This window comes from Oryzias latipes, chromosome 3 (assembly GCF_053564925.1).
Source record: "Oryzias latipes strain Hd-rR chromosome 3, Olatipes_Hd-rR_3.1".
NCBI lineage: Eukaryota > Metazoa > Chordata > Actinopteri > Beloniformes > Adrianichthyidae > Oryzias > Oryzias latipes.
In genome coordinates, this window is record NC_136239.1 from 4,735,001 (window position 1) to 4,757,500 (window position 22,500).

A 22,500-nucleotide genomic window follows, 5' to 3' on the forward strand; every position below is an offset into this window, starting at 1 on the left:
CCTAAGCTTTCCTGGACAGAGGAATCAGTTTTCCCTTCTTCTTTTGATGTTAAACATCCCTCAAAAGGTTTGGATCACTATTTATCACTTCCAGACATTTTTTTGAAAAGTCCTGAAGTCGTTGCTGTGGCGTGTGGGCACCCAGTAACCCCTTATATGTCTTTGGGGCCACCACAGCCAATTCACAGATCGGAGCATTGCTGACAATGGTGTTTCGGTCAACACCAACCTTCTGATATGCCAAACTCAGCTTTCTCCCTTTCTTGTAAGCCTTTAGGACTTTCTTGTATCTCTTGATGACCTCTTGAGGATGACGTGCTGAAACAGATAGAAATTTAAGTACAACAAACATACAATAAGTGAATAAACACAGGGACACAAACACAGATACTATGTGGTTGCAAAAAGTGATGAAGACTACACAAACAAGGCAATTGGAGTGTTCACAATACTATACCCACCAGGAAATACATTTAAAACATTTTTTCACACAAAAACAGAAAGAAAGCTAGACAGACATAGAAAAAGACAGATACAGACAAACAGAGACACAGAGAGACAGATGTGATGTCTCCATGCTCGACACCCTGACACACATGAGGGGAGTGGCCTTTTTGCTGTCCTGTCTTTACGCTTACCTCTTTGCCTGCTGTGTTCCCTTTTTGTCTTCTTTTTCTTTCTTTTGTCCTTTTTTTTTTGACTCCGGTGGCGGTGCATCTTTTTAGGGCCCGAGCACGGAGTGCAAGGACCCTATTGTATCTGTAAGAGTTATTATTAGGGCCCGAGCACGGAGTGCAAGGACCCTATTGTATCTGTTAGGTTTATTATTATTATTATTATTATTATTATTATTCTTCCGACTTTTCCGTCGCCTTTTTGAGGCCTTTAACATACCCCAAAACTCACCAAATTTTGTATACACATCAGGAGTCGCGAAAAATTTCATATTTTATAGGAGAACGGCATAGGTAAACAAAAATGGCTCGATAGCGCCACCTGCAAAATTTGTTTTCGCGAGCACCTCCATATGCTTTATAGTACAAACCTGATTTTAACAGGGCATGTTCATCGGATAGAAACCTACAAAAAAGTCTCTTGGGACCAAGCTGTCAGTCGCACAGGAAGTCTGATATTTTGATGACAATATGTCATTTTTGCTGTATTTTGGTCATTCGCAGGCCTCGCTCTAGAACGAACTCCTCCTAGAGATTTGAGAGTAATGACTCCAAACTTTGGTTTTGTAAACTATACACATGTCCGATGTTAAATTGCAAAGCTTTTAAGTTTTTATGGATGTTTGTGACCATGGCGGCGCGTCAAAATTGGAGGTCGTTTCGAAAACACGCCATGAAAAGAAAAATGGCCATTACTCAGCCATGCATAATCCAATCTGATCCAAAATTGATGTGCATGATTGTAGTCTGACTCTGAACACATCTGCAGTGAAAAAACCTGGAAAAAGTGTAGCGCCACCTGCTGGCAAGAGGAAATGACATGTTTTACTTGGAGCATCACTACTCCGAGTAGGATGAGCCGACACACCTGAAAATGACGTCCACCTGTTGAAAAGCCATTGAAGTTTACTCTGACAAAAAACCATAACTTTCAATGCGGGGGTGTGGTCGTGACAGAGCGGCAAAGTTGGGCATCTCGCTATGCACACAAAAGTTGCTCTCACGTGCACATTCCTTGTCCAATCTCACTGAAATTCAATGGATATGATGAAGCTTCTATTCTGAACCCATGGATATGACAATCTTGGACGAGCTCTATAGCGCCACCTAGTTATTGCATTGGGCACATTCTGCCCTGTATTTTCTCTTTGCTTTGTCCGATGTGCATGAAATTAAAACTGGAGATACTCAGAAGGGTCCTCTCTCATCATGTAAAGTTTCATGGGTGTACACCTGACGGTGCCTGCGTAACAGGAAGTGGTCGATTATGTGCACCCAAATAATAGAAATTTATTATAAATCAGCCGTTTGTCTCAGGAAGCTGAGATTTCAGAATTAGATGCCTTTAATAACCTCCAGCTTTGATATGTAACACTATAGGGTCTACGAGAAACTTCATCACTTGATTTTTTTAATGAAATTTTGGACTGAACAAAGATTTTTAGCATAAATTCTGTTTAGGTTATCAGCACCAAGAATTCAACTTTCATAGGCATTTATGTGCTACTGCTTCCTAAAAAAATTCAGAATGATTGAAGTTACAGGTGAACTTTTAGAGAACATTTCATCCAAAAAGGTCCGAAAACGTCTTTTTAGGCAAAACTACAAACACCTATTTTTTTTCATAACTTAATCATCATATATCAACACCATTTATTTTTTTAAATGTAGGGATCTGTGTTTGCTGCCTTCCATATTTTTTTCAGAAGTCCAGGTGAAACAGATGATTTTAAAAAAATCCTGATTCATCCCAAAACCTGTGCTTTTTCCGTCTGGACTCCAAACAAGTGTGTTTTAAAATTACTTATGCTTCAAATATCCACACCAAGTTTAACACGCATATAGTTGAACATGTCTAAATGCTTCTTGAATATTCTTTACAGATATAAAATGAACTGGTCAACTGTAGGATGTCATTTCCTCTTACATGGTTCAGTCTTTTTCTCATGCTGCAGCCTGCTCCTCAATCTTTCCTGTTGCTGGAGTCAAATTTCACCCCCCCCCCCCCACACACACACACACCAGCTGCCTGTTTATATGCTAACTAACCCAGAAGTGAGGTGACAATAGTTTAGACACAAGAGGGAGGGCAGACTGCTTTTTCATTTGTTTTGTATGTCTTTCATAGATTTTTATGAATAATCATTGCTTTTCTAGTCATGTAAAATGCAATTAACTTAATATTTTATCTTTTTTTTTTTACAAACAAAACATATGAATGTGCTCCAAAACAAAACCCAACTCTCAGTACAGTTCTACAGATGTAACATAAGACTTAGACAGTAAATGTCTCTTTTATCCTTTTTTAATCAATGCTGCAACTTCTTTTCCTTAATATAAATCCAATGAAATTAAACTACAAAACCAAAAAACACAACCTATAGCAAATTTCTCTAAATAAATTATGTGTATATACAATATGTAGCACTTTTAAACAAAATAATAACAAATCCTTCCAATACAAGCACAGAAAAATGGAACACAAAATTTAAAACCCAAATTTGAAATGGCAATTTTAAAAAGATAATTTTTTCAGCCTGCTAAAAGTGCACAATTGTAAAAGCTCTTTTATATAGACAACTGTTTGGTTGCTTAGAGCTCTAAATATAAAAACAATGCCTTTATGGACGTGGCACGGATGGCACGGATGTTCAGCAGGGTAAACCCCAGGAAAGCGGCGGGACCTGATGGAGTTCCCGGAAAGGTTCTGCGGGCCTGCGCCGATCAACTCTCCCAGGTCTTCACAAAAATCTTCAACCTGTCGCTAGCTCAGGCTTTCATCCCTGCTTGCCTGAAGTCATCCACTATCATCCCGATACCCAAAAAGTCCTCATCCACAGCCTTCCTCACGGACTTCCGCCCAGTTGCACTCACTGCTGTAATCACAAAGTGTCTGGAGCGGCTGCTCCTGGGACACATCAAAGACTCCCTCCCTCCAATCTTCGTCCCCCACCAGTTTGCAGAACAGAACAGATCCACCCCCACTCTACATCGATGGAAACTGTGTGGAGAGGGTCCACAGCTTCACCCTCCTGGGCACCACCATCTCTGCTGACCTCACATGGTCTAACAACACCATGACTGTCATCAGGAAGGCCCAGCAACGCCTGCACTTCCTGAGAAAACTTAGGAGGAACGACGTCAGCCAGGAGCTGCTGGTAACGTTCTACCGCTCAACCATTGAGAGCATTCTGTCCTATGGCATCACAGTGTGGTTTTCCCACTGCACTGAAGCAGAACGGCAGAGTCTCCAGAGAGTGGTAAAGACAGCGCAGAGGATCATCGGCTGCCCCCTCCCCTCACTGAAGGACATTTACCAGTCTCGCTGCATCAGCAGAGTGACTAGCATCACCACTAACTCCACCCATTCTGCTTTCCCTCTGTTTGAACTGCTGCCCTCTGGAAGGAGGTACAGGTCCATCAGAACCAGGACAAACAGACTAAGAAACAGCTTTTTTCCATAGGCAATTATCATACGGAATGCACATACGTCCACCAACCACACCTCACTCTAATTTTACTACAATGCGTGCAATATCCTGACTGTCTAACCGGGTCACTGTGCAATAACTTGATATTTATTAAGCTGTGCTCACAGCAACTCATGTAATTCCTTTCTATTTTATTCACAAATATTTAATATTTAACAGTTTCTGTCCATATTGTTCATTTTTTGTTAAGAGTTGTAAATACAGTATTTCTTTTTCTATTCTATTTTTATTTTTATTTTATGTAACTCCTTCACTCCAAGGCTGCTGCAATTTCATTGTATCCCCATGTACAATGACAATAAACGATTCTGATTCTGATTATATCACTTAGACACAGATGGAGAACCATATCAACTGGATTGGTAACAGCAACAACCACCGACCAAGCCGGCAAGCCCTGGCAGAAAAGATCCCCACAAGAAACACTGCAGGCTGTTCCATAAAAAATATAGTTTTACCATTGCCTTGCAGATCACAGTTGAAGTGGTTTAGTTTTCCTAAAAAAATTCAGAATGATTGAAGTTACAGGTGAACTTTTAGACAACATTTGATCCAAAAAGGTCCGAAAACGTCTTTTTAGGCAAAACTGCAAACACCTATTTTTTTGCATAACTTATCTTTCAAATATCAGCACAAACAAATTAAAAACGGTAGAGATCTGTGTTTGCTGCCTTCCATATTTTTTTCAGACTTAAAAGTGTAACAGATGATTTATAAAAAATCCTTTTTCATCCAAAAACCTGTGTTAAATCTGTCTAGACTCCAAACAAACATTTTTTTATGGTAACTTATGTTTCAACAATCGACACCAATTTTCACACACCTATAGCTGAACATGTCCCATAGCTCCCTGAATATTTTCATAGATATACAATGAACTGGTCATTCTAACATCTAGCATTCTAACATCTAACATCTTACATGTCAAAGCCTCTCTCAGCCTGGCTCTGCTGAAGGAGTCGTGTTACAACCCCGCCCCCTCCTGCTGGGACCCCTGCTATGTAAATTAGCAAGCAGTGAACAGAGAGATGAGGAGTAAGAATGGCCATTACTCAGGCATGCATAATCCAAAGACAGCCAGTTAAACACTGAAAGACATATTTTTCGGTATGTCTTTCATACATCTTTAGTATTAAAAACTCTCCAAGATGAATGTGCCTGACTCCACCTGCAGGTGGATCACAGACTTCCTGACGGACAGACAGCAGTATGTGAGGCTGGGGAAGCTCGTCTCAGATACTCGGACCACAAGCACCGGATCCCCCCAGGGCTGTGTCCTTTCACCCCTGTTACTCTCCCTGTACACAAACAGCTGCACAGCTGGTCACCTGTCTGTCAAACTCCTGAAGTTTGCTGACGACACCACACTCATCGGCCTCATCTCTGACGGAGATGAGTCGGCCTACAGGAGTGAAATAGCCAGGCTGGTGTCATAGTGCAGCGCTAACAACCTGGAGCTTAATGCTCTGAAGACAGTGGAGATGACAGTGGACTTCAGGAAGGCCCCAGCCCCCCTCCCCCCTGTCATCCTCTGTGACTCCCCGGTGACCTCTGTGGAGTCCTTCTGCTTCCTGGGAACCATCATCAGCCAGGACCTCAAGTGGGAGCAGAACATCAGCTCCATCACTAAGAAGGTCCAGCAGAGGATGTACTTCCTGAGGCAGCTGAAGAAGTTTCACCTCCCTGAAAAGATGCTGGTAGACTTCTACGATGCCATCATCGAATCCACCCTCACGTCCTCCATCACAGTCTGGTTCGCTGCGGCCACGGCCAGAGACAAGGCCAAGCTGCAACGCGTCATCCACTCAGCAGAGAAGGTGATCGGCTGCCACCTCCCGTCTCTCCAGGAGCTGCACATCTCCAGGACCTGGAGGCGGGCAGCCAGGATTGTAGCCAACCCCTCTCATCCAGGACATAATCTCTTTCGGCCCCTCCCTTCTGGCAAGAGGCTCCGGTCCATCAGGACCAGGACCTCGCGCCACAAGAACAGCTTCTTCCCCACTGCAGTCAGCCTGCTGAACAGTACCCCAACTCCCCCAGGTGACCCCCCCCTCCCCCCCCCGCCCACCAAAGGACTGTCGGTGCCACTTACAGGCCCCACCATCCCAGCCCATCTGTGCTCCCACTTTAATTCACCTTACTCTACTGTATATAGTGTGTTGTTGTTGTTAACTTAATTTTTAACTTATTCTTAATTGCACTATACACCAAGTCAAATTCCTCGTTTTGTAAAGTGCGCTCTACTGAACCTGGCAATAAAACTTTTTCTGATTTCTGATTCTGATTCTGATTCTATTAATCATTGTTTTTTATTCATTCAAAATGCAATTAAATCAATATTTTATCTTTTTTCTTTTCCTTTTTCTTTTTTTTTATCTCTTATATCCTTTTTTATAATCAATGTTTGAACTTCTTTTCCTTTCTATTGTCATGGTTTCAGTTTGTTGTCTTGTTTTTCGCTTTAGTTCTTGTTCTGTCTTGTTTGGTTCTGTTTCCTGTTTTATTTTGAAAGGTTTCCTGTCTTGTCATGTTTCTTGAGTTTTACTTCCTTTGGTCCCCATCTGCCCTAATCGTGTTCACCTGTGTCTTGTCTGCCCTGTCTGTATATAAGTCTTGTCTCTGCCTTCCTCCTGTGCTGGTCCATTAACTTCTGCTCATGTTGATCACGTCTTCTTGTCTGGCGTCCATGTCCCTTGCCATGCCACAGTAAGTTTTTGTTTTTAGTTTTGTCATCCTGCTCTGCAGCGCTTTTTGTTAGTTAAATAAACCCACTTGCCCTGAACCCGTTTGCCTCCCGTCTCTGCGCCTGGGTCCTACCTGCTCTCGAGCCTCCCCCCCACACGACATCTATACATCCAATGAAATTAAACTACAAATCAACAAACACAACTGATAACAAATGTCTCTAAAAAATGATGTGTATATTTGCAGAACCTTAAAAACACCAAACAAATAACAAATGCTTCCCAATTAAAGCACAAAAAATGGAACACAAAATGTAAAACCCAAGTTAGAAATTGCAATTTGAAAAAGATACTTTTTTCAGCAGCTTTTCAAAATCAATCACCAATTCTACTCTTCTGTGGATGAAACAAAGAACTCCAGAACAATGAAGCCATTTCTCTAAGTCTCTCTCACCTTCAGTTTTAAACAAGGTCTGTGAAAATCCACCATACATTGGTCACATGAACTCAGAGACCTGCTAAAAGTGCACAATTGTAAAAGCTCTTTTATATAGACAACTGTTTGTTTGCTTAGAGCTCTAAATATAAAAAAAAATGCTTTTCTATCACCTAGACACAGATGGAGAACCATATCAACTGGATTAATAACAGGGTGGCATGTTTAGGTTTAAACTTACATCAAAAGACAACATGAAGCTGTCCATCACATTTTTGACCTAAACATGTAAACACATCCTTGGCTCTGCGGTTAGGAAATGGTATTTGGGAATCTCTTTATACCAGGAGCCAGCCTGGCCATTGGAACATCGCCACAGTGCCCATCCAGACTGGGACAGCAACGGGGTCCACTTCAGAGCCGTGAGCTGCTGTGTTTAACTCCAGCTGTCCCAGCAAGGGAAACAACTGCAGCAACATCCACTGACCAAGCTGACAAGCCCTGGCAGAAAAGATCCCCACAAGAAAAACACTGGCTCAGGCAGGCTGGTCAAAAAAAAATAGTTTTGCCATTGTCTTGCAGCTCGCAGATCAAGTGGTTTAGTTTTCCAGTAATGTCAGTCAAGAATGCAAGTTCAGATTCACAATGTTCATATTCACCATATTCAACAGACATCTCCTCCAATAGCACCTTAAAAATCCTGTGCTGTTTTGCTTTGCAGCTGAGGTTGTTTACGATTTTCAGATTAAGAGTCATTATATGTCCAGAGCCAATCACTTCTGCACATAAGGCCTGCTGGTGAATGACGCAGCAGTAATGCAGACATTTTGGAAAGTCTGGGTCAGCTTTACAGTGAGTGATGAAACCTGTTTGTCTATTGATCATAGCAGGAGTCCCATCTGCAGTCACTGCTACCAGCTTTTCTAATTGTACCTTTTTCTGCACAAAAACTCCTTCACCGTGTTATACATTTCAACTCCTCTTGTAGTTGTCTGTTAGGGCAGATGTGTCAGGAGTTCTTCTCTTGTGGAAACCAAAAGCTATGCTGTACTGTTGCCGTCCACAGACTCATCACACTGGACGTTAACCACCTGCACTTTGCAAGATCCCGGTCCAGCTAATTGGCCAAGTTATCAGACATAGCTGACACTCATCTAGACATTGTAGTGGAAATTGAATGAGTTCTATTGTTCTCATCCTTAGGGACAGTGATAGCAATTATCATCATTGCTTGAATTTTTTTCATGCTATATGCAAAAGTCTTTGTCCCTTAAGGCAACAGATTACAGCCCCCCCCCCCCCCCCCCCCAGGCTGCTGTCGTATTAACATTAGCTTGGAGCTCCAGAATGGACAAGAAAAAACGACGAGAATGGCTCGAGCAGGGCGTTGCTCACGGGGCGGTCGCTCGTGCCATGCGGTCGCACGTGCTCGGGCCCGCTAAATGCTACTTGTAGCTTTAATTATTATTATTCTTTTTCTTCCGACGGAAGAGTCGCCTTTTTGAGGCCTTTAACATACCCCAAAACTCACCAAATTTGGCACACACATCAGGAGTCGCGAAAAATTTCGTATTTTACAGGAGATTGGCATGGGCGCACAAAAACGGCTCGACAGCGCCACCTACAGTGACATTTGTCCCGAGCCCCCGCATATGCTTTGACATACAAGCTTGATTTTTTCAGGGCATGTTCATCAGATGGAAACCTACAAAAAAGTCTGTAGGTACCAAGCTGTCAGTCGCACAGGAAGTCTGCTATATTGATGTCAATATGTCATTTTTGCTCTATTTTGGACATTTGCAGGCCTCCTTCTAGAACGAACTCCTCCTAGAGATTTGTGAATAATGACTCCAAACTTTGGTTTTGTAAACTAAACACATGTCCGATGTTAAATTGCAAAGCTTTTAAGTTTTTACAGAAGTTTGTGACCGTGGCGGCGCGTAGAAATTCGACCTTGTTTCGAAAACACGCCATGAAAAGAAAAATGGCCATTACTCAGCCATGCATAATCCAATCTGATCCAAAATTGATGTGCATGATTGTAGTCTGACTCTGAACACATCTGCAGTGAAAGAATCTGGAAAAAGTGTAGCGCCACCTGCTGGCAAGAGGAAATGACATGTTTTACTTGGAGCATCACTACTCCGAGTAGGATGAGCCGACACACCTGAAAATGACGTCCACCTGTTGAAAAGCCATTGAAGTTTACTCTGACAAAAAACCATAACTTTCAATGCGGGGGTGTGGTCGTGACAGAGCGGCAAAGTTGGGCGTCTCGCCATGCACACAAAAGTTGCTCTCACGTGCACATTCCTTGTCCAATCTCACTGAAATTCAATGGATATGATGAAGCTTCTATTCTGAACCCATGGATATGACAATCTTGGACGAGCTCTATAGCGCCACCTAGTTATTGCATTGGGCACATTCTGCCCTGTATTTTCTCTTTGCTTTGTCCGATGTGCATGAAATTAAAACTGGAGATACTCAGAAGGGTCCTCTCTCATCATGTAAAGTTTCATGGGTGTACACCTGACGGTGCCTGCGTAACAGGAAGTGGTCGATTATGTGCACCCAAATAATAGAAATTTATTATAAATCAGCCGTTTGTCTCAGGAAGCTGAGATTTCAGAATTAGATGCCTTTAATAACCTCCAGCTTTGATATGTAACACTATAGGGTCTACGAGAAACTTCATCACTTGATTTTTTTAATGAAATTTTGGACTGAACAAAGATTTTTAGCATAAATTCTGTTTAGGTTATCAGCACCAAGAATTCAACTTTCATAGGCATTTATGTGCTACTGCTTCCTAAAAAAATTCAGAATTATTGAAGTTACAGGTGAACTTTTATTCAACATTTCATCCAAAAAGGTCCGAAAACGTCTTTTTAGGCAAAACTACAAACACCTATTTTTTTTCATAACTTAATCATCATATATCAACACCATTTATTTTTTTAAATGTAGGGATCTGTGTTTGCTGCCTTCCATATTTTTTTCAGAAGTCCAGGTGAAACAGATGATTTTAAAAAAATCCTGATTCATCCCAAAACCTGTGCTTTTTCCGTCTGGACTCCAAACAAGTGTGTTTTAAAATTACTTATGCTTCAAATATCCACACCAAGTTTCACACGCCTATAGCTGAACATGTCTAAATGCTTATTGAATATTCTTTACAGATATAAAATGAACTGGTCAACTGTAGGATGTCATTTCCTCTTACATGCTTCAGTTTTTTCCTTATGCTGCAGCCTGCTCCTCAATCTGACCTGTTGCTGGAGTCAAATTTCACACACACCCCCCCACACACACACACACCAGCTGCCTGTTCGTATGCTAACTAACCCAGAGGTGAGGTGACAAGAGTTTAGACACAAGAGGGAGGGCAGACTGCTTTTTCATTTGTTTTGTATGTCTTTCATAGATTTTTATGAATAATCATTGCTTTTCTAGTCATGTAAAATGCAATAAACTTAATATTTTATCTTTTTTTTTTTACAAACAAAACATATGAATGTGCTCCAAAACAAAACCCAACTCTCAGTACAGTTCTACAGATGTAACATAAGACTTAGACAGTAAATGTCTCTTTTATCCTTTTTTAATCAATGCTGCAACTTCTTTTCCTTAATATAAATCCAATGAAATTAAACTACAAAACCAAAAAACACAACGTATAGCAAATTTCTCTAAATAAATTATGTGTATATACAATATGTAGCACTTTTAAACAAAATAATAACAAATCCTTCCAATGCAAGCACAGAAAAATGGAACACAAAATTTAAAACCCAAATTTGAAATGGCAATTTTAAAAAGATAATTTTTTCAGCCTGCTAAAAGTGCACAATTGTAAAAGCTCTTTTATATAGACAACTGTTTGGTTGCTTAGAGCTCTAAATATAAAAACAATGCCTTTATGGACGTGGCACGGATGGCACGGATGTTCAGCAGGGTAAACCCCAGGAAAGCGGCGGGACCTGATGGAGTTCCCGGAAAGGTTCTGCGGGCCTGCGCCGATCAACTCTCCCAGGTCTTCACAAAAATCTTCAACCTGTCGCTAGCTCAGGCTTTCATCCCTGCTTGCCTGAAGTCATCCACTATCATCCCGATACCCAAAAAGTCCTCATCCACAGCCTTCCTCACGGACTTCCGCCCAGTTGCACTCACTGCTGTCATCACAAAGTGTCTGGAGCGGCTGCTCCTGGGACACATCAAAGACTCCCTCCCTCCAATCTTCGTCCCCCACCAGTTTGCTTACAAAGCAAACAGATCAACGGATGATGCCATTTCCATCACCCTCCACACTGCGCTGAGCCACCTGGAACACAGAGACACCTACGCCAGGATGCTCTTTGTGGACTATAGCTCAGCCTTTAACACAATCATTCCTGACATTCTGGTCAACAAACTGTCTGAACTAGGACTCCACCCACTCACCTGCTCGTGGATCAAGGACTTCCTGACAAACAGACCACAGACAGTCAAACTTGACCCCCACCTCTCCTCCACCGACGCTGAGCACAGGCTCCACACAGGGATGTGTGCTGAGTCCTCTGCTGTACACACTGTACACAGCCTGACTCCACCTGCAGGTGGATCACAGACTTCCTGACGGACAGACAGCAGTATGTGAGGCTGGGGAAGCTCGTCTCAGATACTCGGACCACAAGCACCCGATCCCCCCAGGGCTGTGTCCTTTCACCCCTGTTACTCTCCCTGTACACAAACAGCTGCACAGCTGGTCACCTGTCTGTCAAACTCCTGAAGTTTGCTGACGACACCACACTCATCGGCCTCATCTCTGACGGAGATGAGTCGGCCTACAGGAGTGAAATAGCCAGGCTGGTGTCATAGTGCAGCGCTAACAACCTGGAGCTTAATGCTCTGAAGACAGTGGAGATGACAGTGGACTTCAGGAAGGCCCCAGCCCCCCTCCCCCCTGTCATCCTCTGTGACTCCCCGGTGACCTCTGTGGAGTCCTTCTGCTTCCTGGGAACCATCATCAGCCAGGACCTCAAGTGGGAGCAGAACATCAGCTCCATCACTAAGAAGGTCCAGCAGAGGATGTACTTCCTGAGGCAGCTGAAGAAGTTTCACCTCCCTGAAAAGATGCTGGTAGACTTTTACACCGCCATCATCGAATCCACCCTCACGTCCTCCATCACAGTCTGGTTCGCTGCGGCCACGGCCAGAGACAAGGCCAAGCTGCAACGCGTCATCCACTCAGCAGAGAAGGTGATCGGCTGCCACCTCCCGTCTCTCCAGGAGCTGCACATCTCCAGGACCTGGAGGCGGGCAGCCAGGATTGTAGCCAACCCCTCTCATCCAGGACATAATCTCTTTCGGCCCCTCCCTTCTGGCAAGAGGCTCCGGTCCATCAGGACCAGGACCTCGCGCCACAAGAACAGCTTCTTCCCCACTGCAGCCAGCCTGCTGAACAGAACCCCAACTCCCCCAGGTGACCCCCCCCGCCCACCAAAGGACTGTCGGTGACACTTACAGGCCCCACCATCCCAGCCCATCTGTGCTCCCACTTTACTTCACCTTACTCTACTGTATATAGTGTGTTGTTGTTGTTAACTTAATTTTTAACTTATTCTTAATTGCACTATACACCAAGTCAAATTCCTCGTTTTGTAAAGTGCGCTCTACTGAACCTGGCAATAAAACTTTTTCTGATTTCTGATTCTGATTCTGATTCTATTAATCATTGTTTTTTATTCATTCAAAATGCAATTAAATCAATATTTTATCTTTTTTCTTTTCCTTTTTCTTTTTTTTTATCTCTTATATCCTTTTTTATAATCAATGTTTGAACTTCTTTTCCTTTCTATTGTCATGGTTTCAGTTTGTTGTCTTGTTTTTCGCTTTAGTTCTTGTTCTGCCTTGTTTGGTTCTGTTTCCTGTTTTATTTTGAAAGGTTTCCTGTCTTGTCATGTTTCTTGAGTTTTACTTCCTTTGGTCCCCATCTGCCCTAATCGTGTTCACCTGTGTCTTGTCTGCCCTGTCTGTATATAAGTCTTGTCTCTGCCTTCCTCCTGTGCTGGTCCATTAACTTCTGCTCATGTTGATCACGTCTTCTTGTCTAGCGTCCATGTCCCTTGCCATGCCACAGTAAGTTTTTGTTTTTAGTTTTGTCATCCTGCTCTGCAGCGCTTTTTGTTAGTTAAATAAATCCACTTGCCCTGAACCCGTTTGCCTCCCGTCTCTGCGCCTGGGTCCTACCTGCTCTCGAGCCTCCCCCCCACACGACATCTATACATCCAATGAAATTAAACTACAAATCAACAAACACAACTGATAACAAATGTCTCTAAAAAATGATGTGTATATTTGCAGAACCTTAAAAACACCAAACAAATAACAAATGCTTCCCAATTAAAGCACAAAAAATGGAACACAAAATGTAAAACCCAAGTTAGAAATTGCAATTTGAAAAAGATACTTTTTTCAGCAGCTTTTCAAAATCAATCACCAATTCTACTCTTCTGTGGATGAAACAAAGTACTCCAGAACAATGAAGCCATTTCTCTAAGTCTCTCTCACCTTCAGTTTTAAACAAGGTCTGTGAAAATCCACCATACATTGGTCACATGAACTCAGAGACCTGCTAAAAGTGCACAATTGTAAAAGCCCTTTTATATAGACAACTGTTTGTTTGCTTAGAGCTGTAAATATAAAAAAAAATGCTTTTCTATCACCTAGACACAGATGGAGAACCATATCAACTGGATTAATAACAGGGTGGCATGTTTAGACAACATGAAGCTGTCCATCACATTTTTGACCTAAACATGCAAACACATCCTTGGCTCTGCGGTTAGGAAATGGTATTTGGGAATCTCTTTATACCAGGAGCCAGCCTGGCCATTGGAACATCGCCACAGTGCCCATCCAGACTGGGACAGCAACGGGGTCCACTTCAGAGCCGTGAGCTGCTGTGTTTAACTCCAGCTGTCCCAGCAAGGGAGACAACTGCAGCAACATCCACTGACCAAGCTGACAAGCCCTGGCAGAAAAGATCCCCACAAGAAAAACACTGGCTCAGGCAGGCTGGTCAAAAAAAAATAGTTTTGCCATTGTCTTGCAGCTCGCAGATCAAGTGGTTTAGTTTTCCAGTAATGTCAGTCAAGAATGCAAGTTCAGATTCACAATGTTCATATTCACCATATTCAACAGACATCTCCTCCAATAGCACCTTAAAAATCCTGTGCTGTTTTGCTTTGCAGCTGAGGTTGTTTACGATTTTCAGAATAAGAGTCATTATATGTCCAGAGCCAATCACTTCTGCACATAAGGCCTGCTGGTGAATGACGCAGCAGTAATGCAGACATTTTGGAAAGTCTGGGTCAGCTTTACAGTGAGTGATGAAACCTGTTTGTCTATTGATCATAGCAGGAGTCCCATCTGCAGTCACTGCTACCAGCTTTTCTAATTGTACCTTTTTTCTGCACAAAAACTCCTTCACCGTGTTATACATTTCAACTCCTCTTGTAGTTGTCTGTTAGGGCAGATGTGTCAGGAGTTCTTCTCTTGTGGAAACCAAAAGCTATGCTGTACTGTTGCCGTCCACAGACTCATCACACTGGACGTTAACCACCTGCACTTTGCAAGATCCCGGTCCAGCTAATTGGCCAAGTTATCAGACATAGCTGACACTCATCTAGACATTGTAGTGGAAATTGAATGAGTTCTATTGTTCTCATCCTTAGGGACAGTGATAGCAATTATCATCATTGCTTGAATTTTTTTCATGCTATATGCAAAAGTCTTTGTCCCTTAAGGCAACAGATTACAGCCCCCCCCCCAGGCTGCTGTCGTATTAACAATAGCTTGGAGCTCCAGAATGGACAAGAAAAAACGACGAGAATGGCTCGAGCAGGGCGTTGCTCACGGGGCGGTCGCTCGTGCCATGCGGTCGCACGTGCTCGGGCCCGCTAAATGCTACTTGTAGCTTTAATTGTTCTTGCGTTTTTTCTTCAATTTCTCATCTGAAAAATCAGTTGATGAGGTGCTGGATGAAGAGGAGCTGAATGAAGTGGAGCTGGATGAACTGATGTACGAAGAAAAAGAAGATGCACCAGGAGATGTGTTGGCCGAGGAGGATGAGTCAGTTGTCCCACTGTTATCTGTATGAACAACATGATAGAAAACACAATTAATTTGTTAATTTGAAATTATTACCTATGATAATACAAGTCCACTCGCATACATTCTTTTAACATTTGCATTTCCCAAGACTTACTATTTAATTAATCAGCATCACTGTGGGTCATCAGTTGAACAGATGTGTTTGCTGTTAATCGATGCTACAAATAGGCTATTATCTTTTAGGAACTAACTGTGCAATAACACACTTGTGTTCCAATAGACCTGGCCAATAAATTAATTTGATCAATTAATTCAAATTTGTAGTTCAAGATTTTCCCATTTTTTTGGGAGAATCTGGCCTCTATTTACCCAGCACTCTGTTTCTTGGAGTAAATCTGTCCTTGTTTTCTCTGCATGTTTTAGTTAGAGTTTCCAGTTGCATGACATTAAAAATGTCTTCATGCCATTTACGAATTACTTTTAGATCATTTCATTTTCTTAAAAAAGTTTTCATTCTCTTCAGCTGGTTCAGACTACAGTTGACCTTGTGGGCGGAGCATGGGGGCCTTTTTAAGTGACATGTTTTGCTGCTGTGCTAAAGGAAACAAAAACAACTTATTTGCGATAGGAAATGAAACACATTATTGATGGTGGCTGGTGAGTCAAAAAATAAAATTTGGTCACTGTGGTGGTGACTTTAAACTAGGAGCATCAAATCACAAGCAGCAAAATCCGTTTGAAGGTCGTTAGCAGAAGAGGGAGTATGAGGACAACCTAGACAAAGTTTTTTTTTTTTTGGCCATAGCGCCGAGCTCCATGTTTTGATGAGGGCCTTCTCACTGTTAAATGTTGGCCTTTCTTTCCCTTAATATATATATTTTACAAAGCACCAAAGTATTATTGCCAGGTGTGCAGTCCTGTTTCAAACAACAAACAAAACTGTGGGCCCACTTACTTTGACCAACTTGTTGGCAGAGGGAGTCTCTCTCCTTAGTCAGGTCACTGATTTTTTTGGTGACTGTGTGCTGCTTCTTCTTCTTGGCCTCACGTCGTTTAAGCTCTTTCTTCTTAAAATGCAGAAATGCTGTTGGAGCTACAGTTTCCTCAGTATCTGAAATGATACCATAAAGAACAAATTCTAATTAGAAAAGCCAGGTTAGGGTAAATGTATAAAATATGACCTTTAAAAATAATGTTTTGATGTTCTGAAGGGTCAATATTATACAAATATCATACAAGAACGGCAGATGAGCTTAGATAAAATCCACCAATAAGCGAATTAACAAGAAATGGCTAATGAAGAGCAAACCTTCATTAGCCAAATGTTGCTCTTAATTTTACTCCTCCATCGTCAAATTTGGTCATATTTGGCACCTAGTGAGTTTTTAATTTTGGACCCCGCCTGCATACTTTTATCCTTGGAGTGTTTTTCTTGTTTCTAAACTGGACACTGATGTTTAGATCCTTTGTCCATTTTTCACAACCTGGTATAGACTTTTCTGTCTGTCAAATACCCAGAGTCATGATGAGTGAGATGATGGAAACAAATTCACTTTGATGCAGACTTGTTTTTTTCTCTGCTTCCACTTTTCATTAAATCCAGTAAACCCAATAAATGACATTAATTTATGGATAAAAACTATTTTTTTTATTTAGAAAGCAGCTGTTGGTTTGTTGCGGGATCTGGAGTCATAAGCGGTATCTGAGCTCCTCCCCGCCTCTGTACCTGTTCAGATGTTCACGTCCTCTGCAGCCAAGTTGGTTTGCCCCGCGCGTTAACACCCCCCCCCCCCCCCCAATCACACATACGTGCGCACATGCGTACGGGCTGCTCCAGTGTATTCTTCACAAAGTGCAAATACTGTAATTACAACAAGTAAACACGACAGTAAGGGGGCCCTTGCGCACATTTAATTAACTTGGACGTGGAAATGAGCGGTTTTAGTCTAGAAAAACTGCGGGGGGGGGGGGGGGGTACATTTTTGGGATGCTCGTGCCGTGGCACGAGTCGTGCAGGAAGATTCTGCCCTAGCCAGTGGCTTCATTAATATGGTTGAATTGTGTAAAACAAACCAATAACTCCGATGTTTAATCAATCTCAATCAAGCTTCTTTTCATTGAAAGAAAATATAACACGTTTGCTTACCGACACCGTCATCGTCCATGTGCACATCCGGCTGGTCCACAGTTGAAGTTTCCCTCTCCTTCGAAATTCCCGCTGTTGACTTTTTCCTCTTTTTTCCGACAGTACCTGGATTTATCGCGGTAGTTTGCGCATTCCCGCTGGGGTTGGACATTTTACCAGACCGTGTGTTCATCTCTATGCCTTGAAATTAATTTAAAGAACTTGCTACGTGACTCGTGAATGAAGGATGGGCGCATCTGTCTAGGTTGTCGCCAGCTGCAACTAATCAAAATGGGCCTGCAACGGTGATTGACAAGTTGATAACCAGCCGATATGATGGGGGAGGCCGCATGGCACCGCCCTCAGCCCATGAATACGAATATGATTGGCTTGGTTTATCCTCATCACACCGATTTATTATAGTTTGCAATTCAAACGTAATCTAGCGGGAGTTAGTCACTGAAGCTCAGGAATAGTGTGGCGAGTGCGCGGAAAAACGGAGGATAAGAAAACTAAAATCATGCCTGGTTTAGCCACTGAGCTAAGACAGCTTATCGAAGGAGAAACTAAATCTACAAGGAGACACAAAGTCTTAATCAAATGGCTGCAGAAGAAAAGACTTCTAAGAAGACGGATGAGATGCAAAGAATGCAAACTCAAGATGAAATTCAGGGAATCAGTCTGTGTGGATAACTATGCATGGTAAGTTTCTTTTTATTGAATAAAATGACAACACACATTGATAATTTGTTAAAGAATTTCTTGTGAAAATTAAATCTATTTATTGTGCTAATAAAAGGGCATCTTAACTCATGTTAAGATTAAGGGTAAACATGCTGACTATTGTCCTTCTTGCCAAATTTTTGACAATCATAATAAACTTTTTTAACTCCTCAATTTATAACCATCTGCCTTCTGCCCCTGAGGTAGTAAAGTTGAATTTCGGGATTCATCAAATGAGTTATCAGTTGGGCAGCTACTGTCCCGATGACTCAGAGCGACTTAGACCGATAACAGTTTACTGATTTCAACATGGCGGCGCCTGTCTCAGGAACAGTGGTGCACCTCGTTTCGTCCATTGTTTTTACAGTTTATGAGTTAACGTCAGTGTCAATCACAGATCCAAACCACACCTCCCCAGCTCAGCCTACCTTCACCAGCCCCACTCCTTTTTTTTTTTTTTTTGCATTTTTCAAATCATGGCCTGAGAGTGGAGTCAGCATCCCACTGCCCTGTTGTGTTACCCATTAATTTCTAGATACACACTGCTATAAACTACACAATGTACATGTATGTACATGATTACAATACGCTAAAAGGCTGTGCATATCTGCTATAAAAAATAACAACACCATTGAAATATATTAATGTATATTTTATCCTTGCACTAAATATTTCTAGTTGGGCTTTATGGCCAAATACACATTACTTTGGGGGGTCCTTGACTTGAACATTCAGAATCACTGCTTTGGCCACTACCTTGGCCTGTGTCATAAGTATTTTTATTTGTATATTTTCAGGATTTGCAAACACCACAGCCACAAAGGAAGGAAACTGAAGAGGTCTGTTAGACACAAATCTATATTCAGCAAATCAAAGGTCTCCCTCTTCAACTGGATGCGCTTTCTCTACAGGTACACTATTGCATTGGTATATTATTTCAGAATGTCTGTCTTTGATATAAAGTGTTTATTTCTATAGAAATACAATATAACTATGCTGCCATAAACAATACTTGGAGACTGTACTTACTAAAATGTTGCTTTTCATCTTATGTAGCATCTCTAGTCATGAAGATAAGTGATTGGAGTTATTTCACGTCTGTGATTTATTTTGCTAAAAGTTGTAATTTATATCTTAAATTTTTGGATTTTTTGTGTATCAAACCAAAAAGAAGACAAGAACTGTGGTGTAATAATAATTTGCTCTTTCATTAGATCTTCACAAGGCCTGCGCCTACGTCAAGTGGACATGATAAGTGACGACATTTCTGGGAGCTCAGCAACACTGTCCAAGATGGCTCGAAAGCTGCGAGATGTTTGCACCACTGCAATGGACAGATATCAGCAAGCAAGAGGCCAGTACATCGGGGGGCAGGAGCAGTTTGTCACAGTTGATGAGAGCCACTTTAGACATAAAAGAAAGGCAAGCAGCAATCACTATTATGTAATAATGCAAATATACAAATTATTGAATGACAGATATTTTTTTGGTTTGATGAAGAATAATTCCTAATATTTCATGTTTTCAACAGTATGGACGGGGACAAATGGCTGGTGGGTGGAAGAGGAAGAAGTGGGTGTTTGGGATGCTAGGTGTTGACCGGAGGGGGAGAAGACATGCTAAACCTATTCTTCGCTTGGTCGAGAGAAGAAGAAGGAGAGATCTGGTGCCGCTTATAGCTCACCATGTTAAAGTAGGCTCTACAATAATAAGTGACGAATGGCGGGCTTATCACAATGCTTTACCTGAGCTAGGTTACACTCATTTCACTGTCAATCACAGTGTGTCATATGTCGATGCCCAAACAGGTGCACATACTCAACACATAGAGAGGGCCTGGAGAACAGTTAAGGAAAATGTGTGGAGACTCAGGGGAAATCGTACAGAAGAGTTACTGTTAGACCATCTCAGAGTTATTGAATGGCATGAGTGGCTTGGCCGTCAACATCGCAAAGGGCCGCTAGGACGGGTAATCCATGACATTGCTGTGATGTATGGACATTAAAAGATCTGTTTGACCAGCGTTCTGCTCAAAAAGTTCTAAAATTCCGTTTTATTCTGCTGATCTGCCATGTGACGACTCAGTATGTGTGGAAAGGGAATAAACAGTGTTCAACACTTCACTTGTGGTGTTTCTTTGGTCAAGTACGGTAAACAGAAAAAGCTATTAGTGAAAGAAGGATGAGATAAAGCATTTGATATTTTGAATATTACATATTTTTGTACCTTGAAATTGTCCCACCCATTTGCTTTTCAACAAAGCTTCACTAGCAGATGGTTAAACTATTAACAACTGACCTGTAAAGTGTGAGTTAATATACCAGTTAAGCATTAGTTATTAGCTTGTAAATGTTATTTGGACGTTATTATAAAGTTGGAATTGATCCTCATTTACAAATAGTGAAGAAACGAGGAATAGCTGCAACTTTATAATAACGTCCTAGTAACATGTTTAAAGTATTAACTGATTCTTAATAAGTCATTAGTAAGTAATTTATTAACAGTTTCTTCATGATCTGACTAATTAATAAGGTACAGTTAGAACTCATGAATATACGGGTAACAGGTCATTTATAGCTCACTAACTAAAAGCTTGTTGGTTATCTGCTGTCTATCTATAAGATACAATTATAAATCCTTAACTAACTGTTAACAGTTATTTAGTAAGTCATTTATTGCTCAATAACTAAGAGTTTATTAATGATTTGTTAACCAGCTATAACGGATAGTTATTATAAAGTGTTAGCTCCCTGCTACGTTCCATTGTGATGCATCCAGTCGCATCTTGAAGGAGATCGAGTACGCCTTGGTAGTCTTGGTCCGAGCTGGCATGGTGCTCACAACTTTATTTGTGTTAAATGTTTGTAAAGTTTAAGTGCAAGAGACTTGTATCGTTTTCGGCAGGATTTGAACCTACGCAGGGAGACCCCAATGGATTTCTAGTCCATCGCCTTAACCACTCGGCCACAACAACACATGAAACTATACAGCGTTTGGTTCCTTCACTGCCATTGGATTCTGTCGTAGGCGGAAATTAGAGCTTGGATTTAAAACTCAGTTCATCCGATGGTCATGCACTAAGGCCTTAAAGACCAACTCCAATGAAAATGGTGTCTTTAACATGTTAAAAAGCATTCATCCAATGATGGAGGACATGTATAAAGAAAATGATACTTAAATGTGCCTATCTGAATATTTTTTGTAGTTAATTCATAGTGAACCAGTAACAGACAAAAACACGCTGCATGACAAGGCCTGTACTTGTACTAACAAACGACAATGAGAAGGCAAGAAGCTCCCTGCTACGTTCCATTGTGATGCATCCAGTCGCATCTTGAAGGAGATCCAATACGCCTTGGTAGTCTTGGTCCGAGCTGGCATGGTGCTCACAACTTTATTTGTGTTAAATGTTTGTAAAGTTTAAGTGCAAGAGACTTGTATCGTTGTCGGCAGGATTTGAACCTACGCGGGGAGACCCCATTGGATTTCTAGTCCATCGCCTTAACCACTCGGCCACAACAACACACGAACCTATACACCGTTTGGATGCTTCACTGCCATTGGTTTCTGTCATAGGCGGAAATTCATTTCCAAGCTGACTACAGAAAAATACAATTCCTGTTTTAGCAAAAATCATTGGGATAAATTTGCTGGCAATTAAAACAAGGGATCATTTCAAAAAAGGAAAATATGACAACCATTTTACCACCATGCCCAATTTCATTTCCCCAACAACCACACATTGTTTCCTCAAACACAACGCCTCAAAATTTGCCTTAAATCTAAAGAATTTTGTAAAAATCTAGCATACTTGGCTAACATTTATCTTCATTCTAATGTTCAAACATAACCCTAATGAAAAATGAAAGATTCTGTTGAGAGCTTGGATTTAAAACTCAGTTTATCCGATGGTCAAGCACTAAGGCCTTAAAGACCAGCTCCAATGAAAATGGTGTCTTTAACACGTTAAAAAGCATTCATCCAATGATGGAGGACATGTATAAAGAAAATGATACTTAAATGTGCCTATCTGAATATTTTTTGTAGTTAATTCATAGTGAATCCGGTAACAGACAAAAACACGCTGCATGACAAGGCCTGTACTTGTACTAACAAACGACAATGAGAAGGCAAGAAGCTCCCTGCTACGTTCCATTGTGATGCATCCAGTCGCATCTTGAAGGAGATCCAATACGCCTTGGTGGTCTTTGTCCGAAATGGCATGGTGCTCACAACTTTATTTGTGTTAAATGTTTGTAAACTTTAAGTG

General features: G+C 41.5%; 1 non-coding gene across 1 annotated transcript; it reads right to left on the reverse strand.

Annotated features, from left to right (window-relative positions):
- Positions 1 to 15,234: 15,234 nt before the first annotated feature.
- LOC111947887 (uncharacterized) lies at positions 15,235 to 17,714 on the reverse strand. Its single transcript, XR_013655062.1, has 3 exons — positions 17,529 to 17,714; positions 16,338 to 16,493; positions 15,235 to 15,420 (listed from the first exon to the last, which is right to left on the reverse strand). It is a non-coding gene; the product is annotated as an uncharacterized LOC111947887 (transcript).
- Positions 17,715 to 22,500: the final 4,786 nt, after the last annotated feature.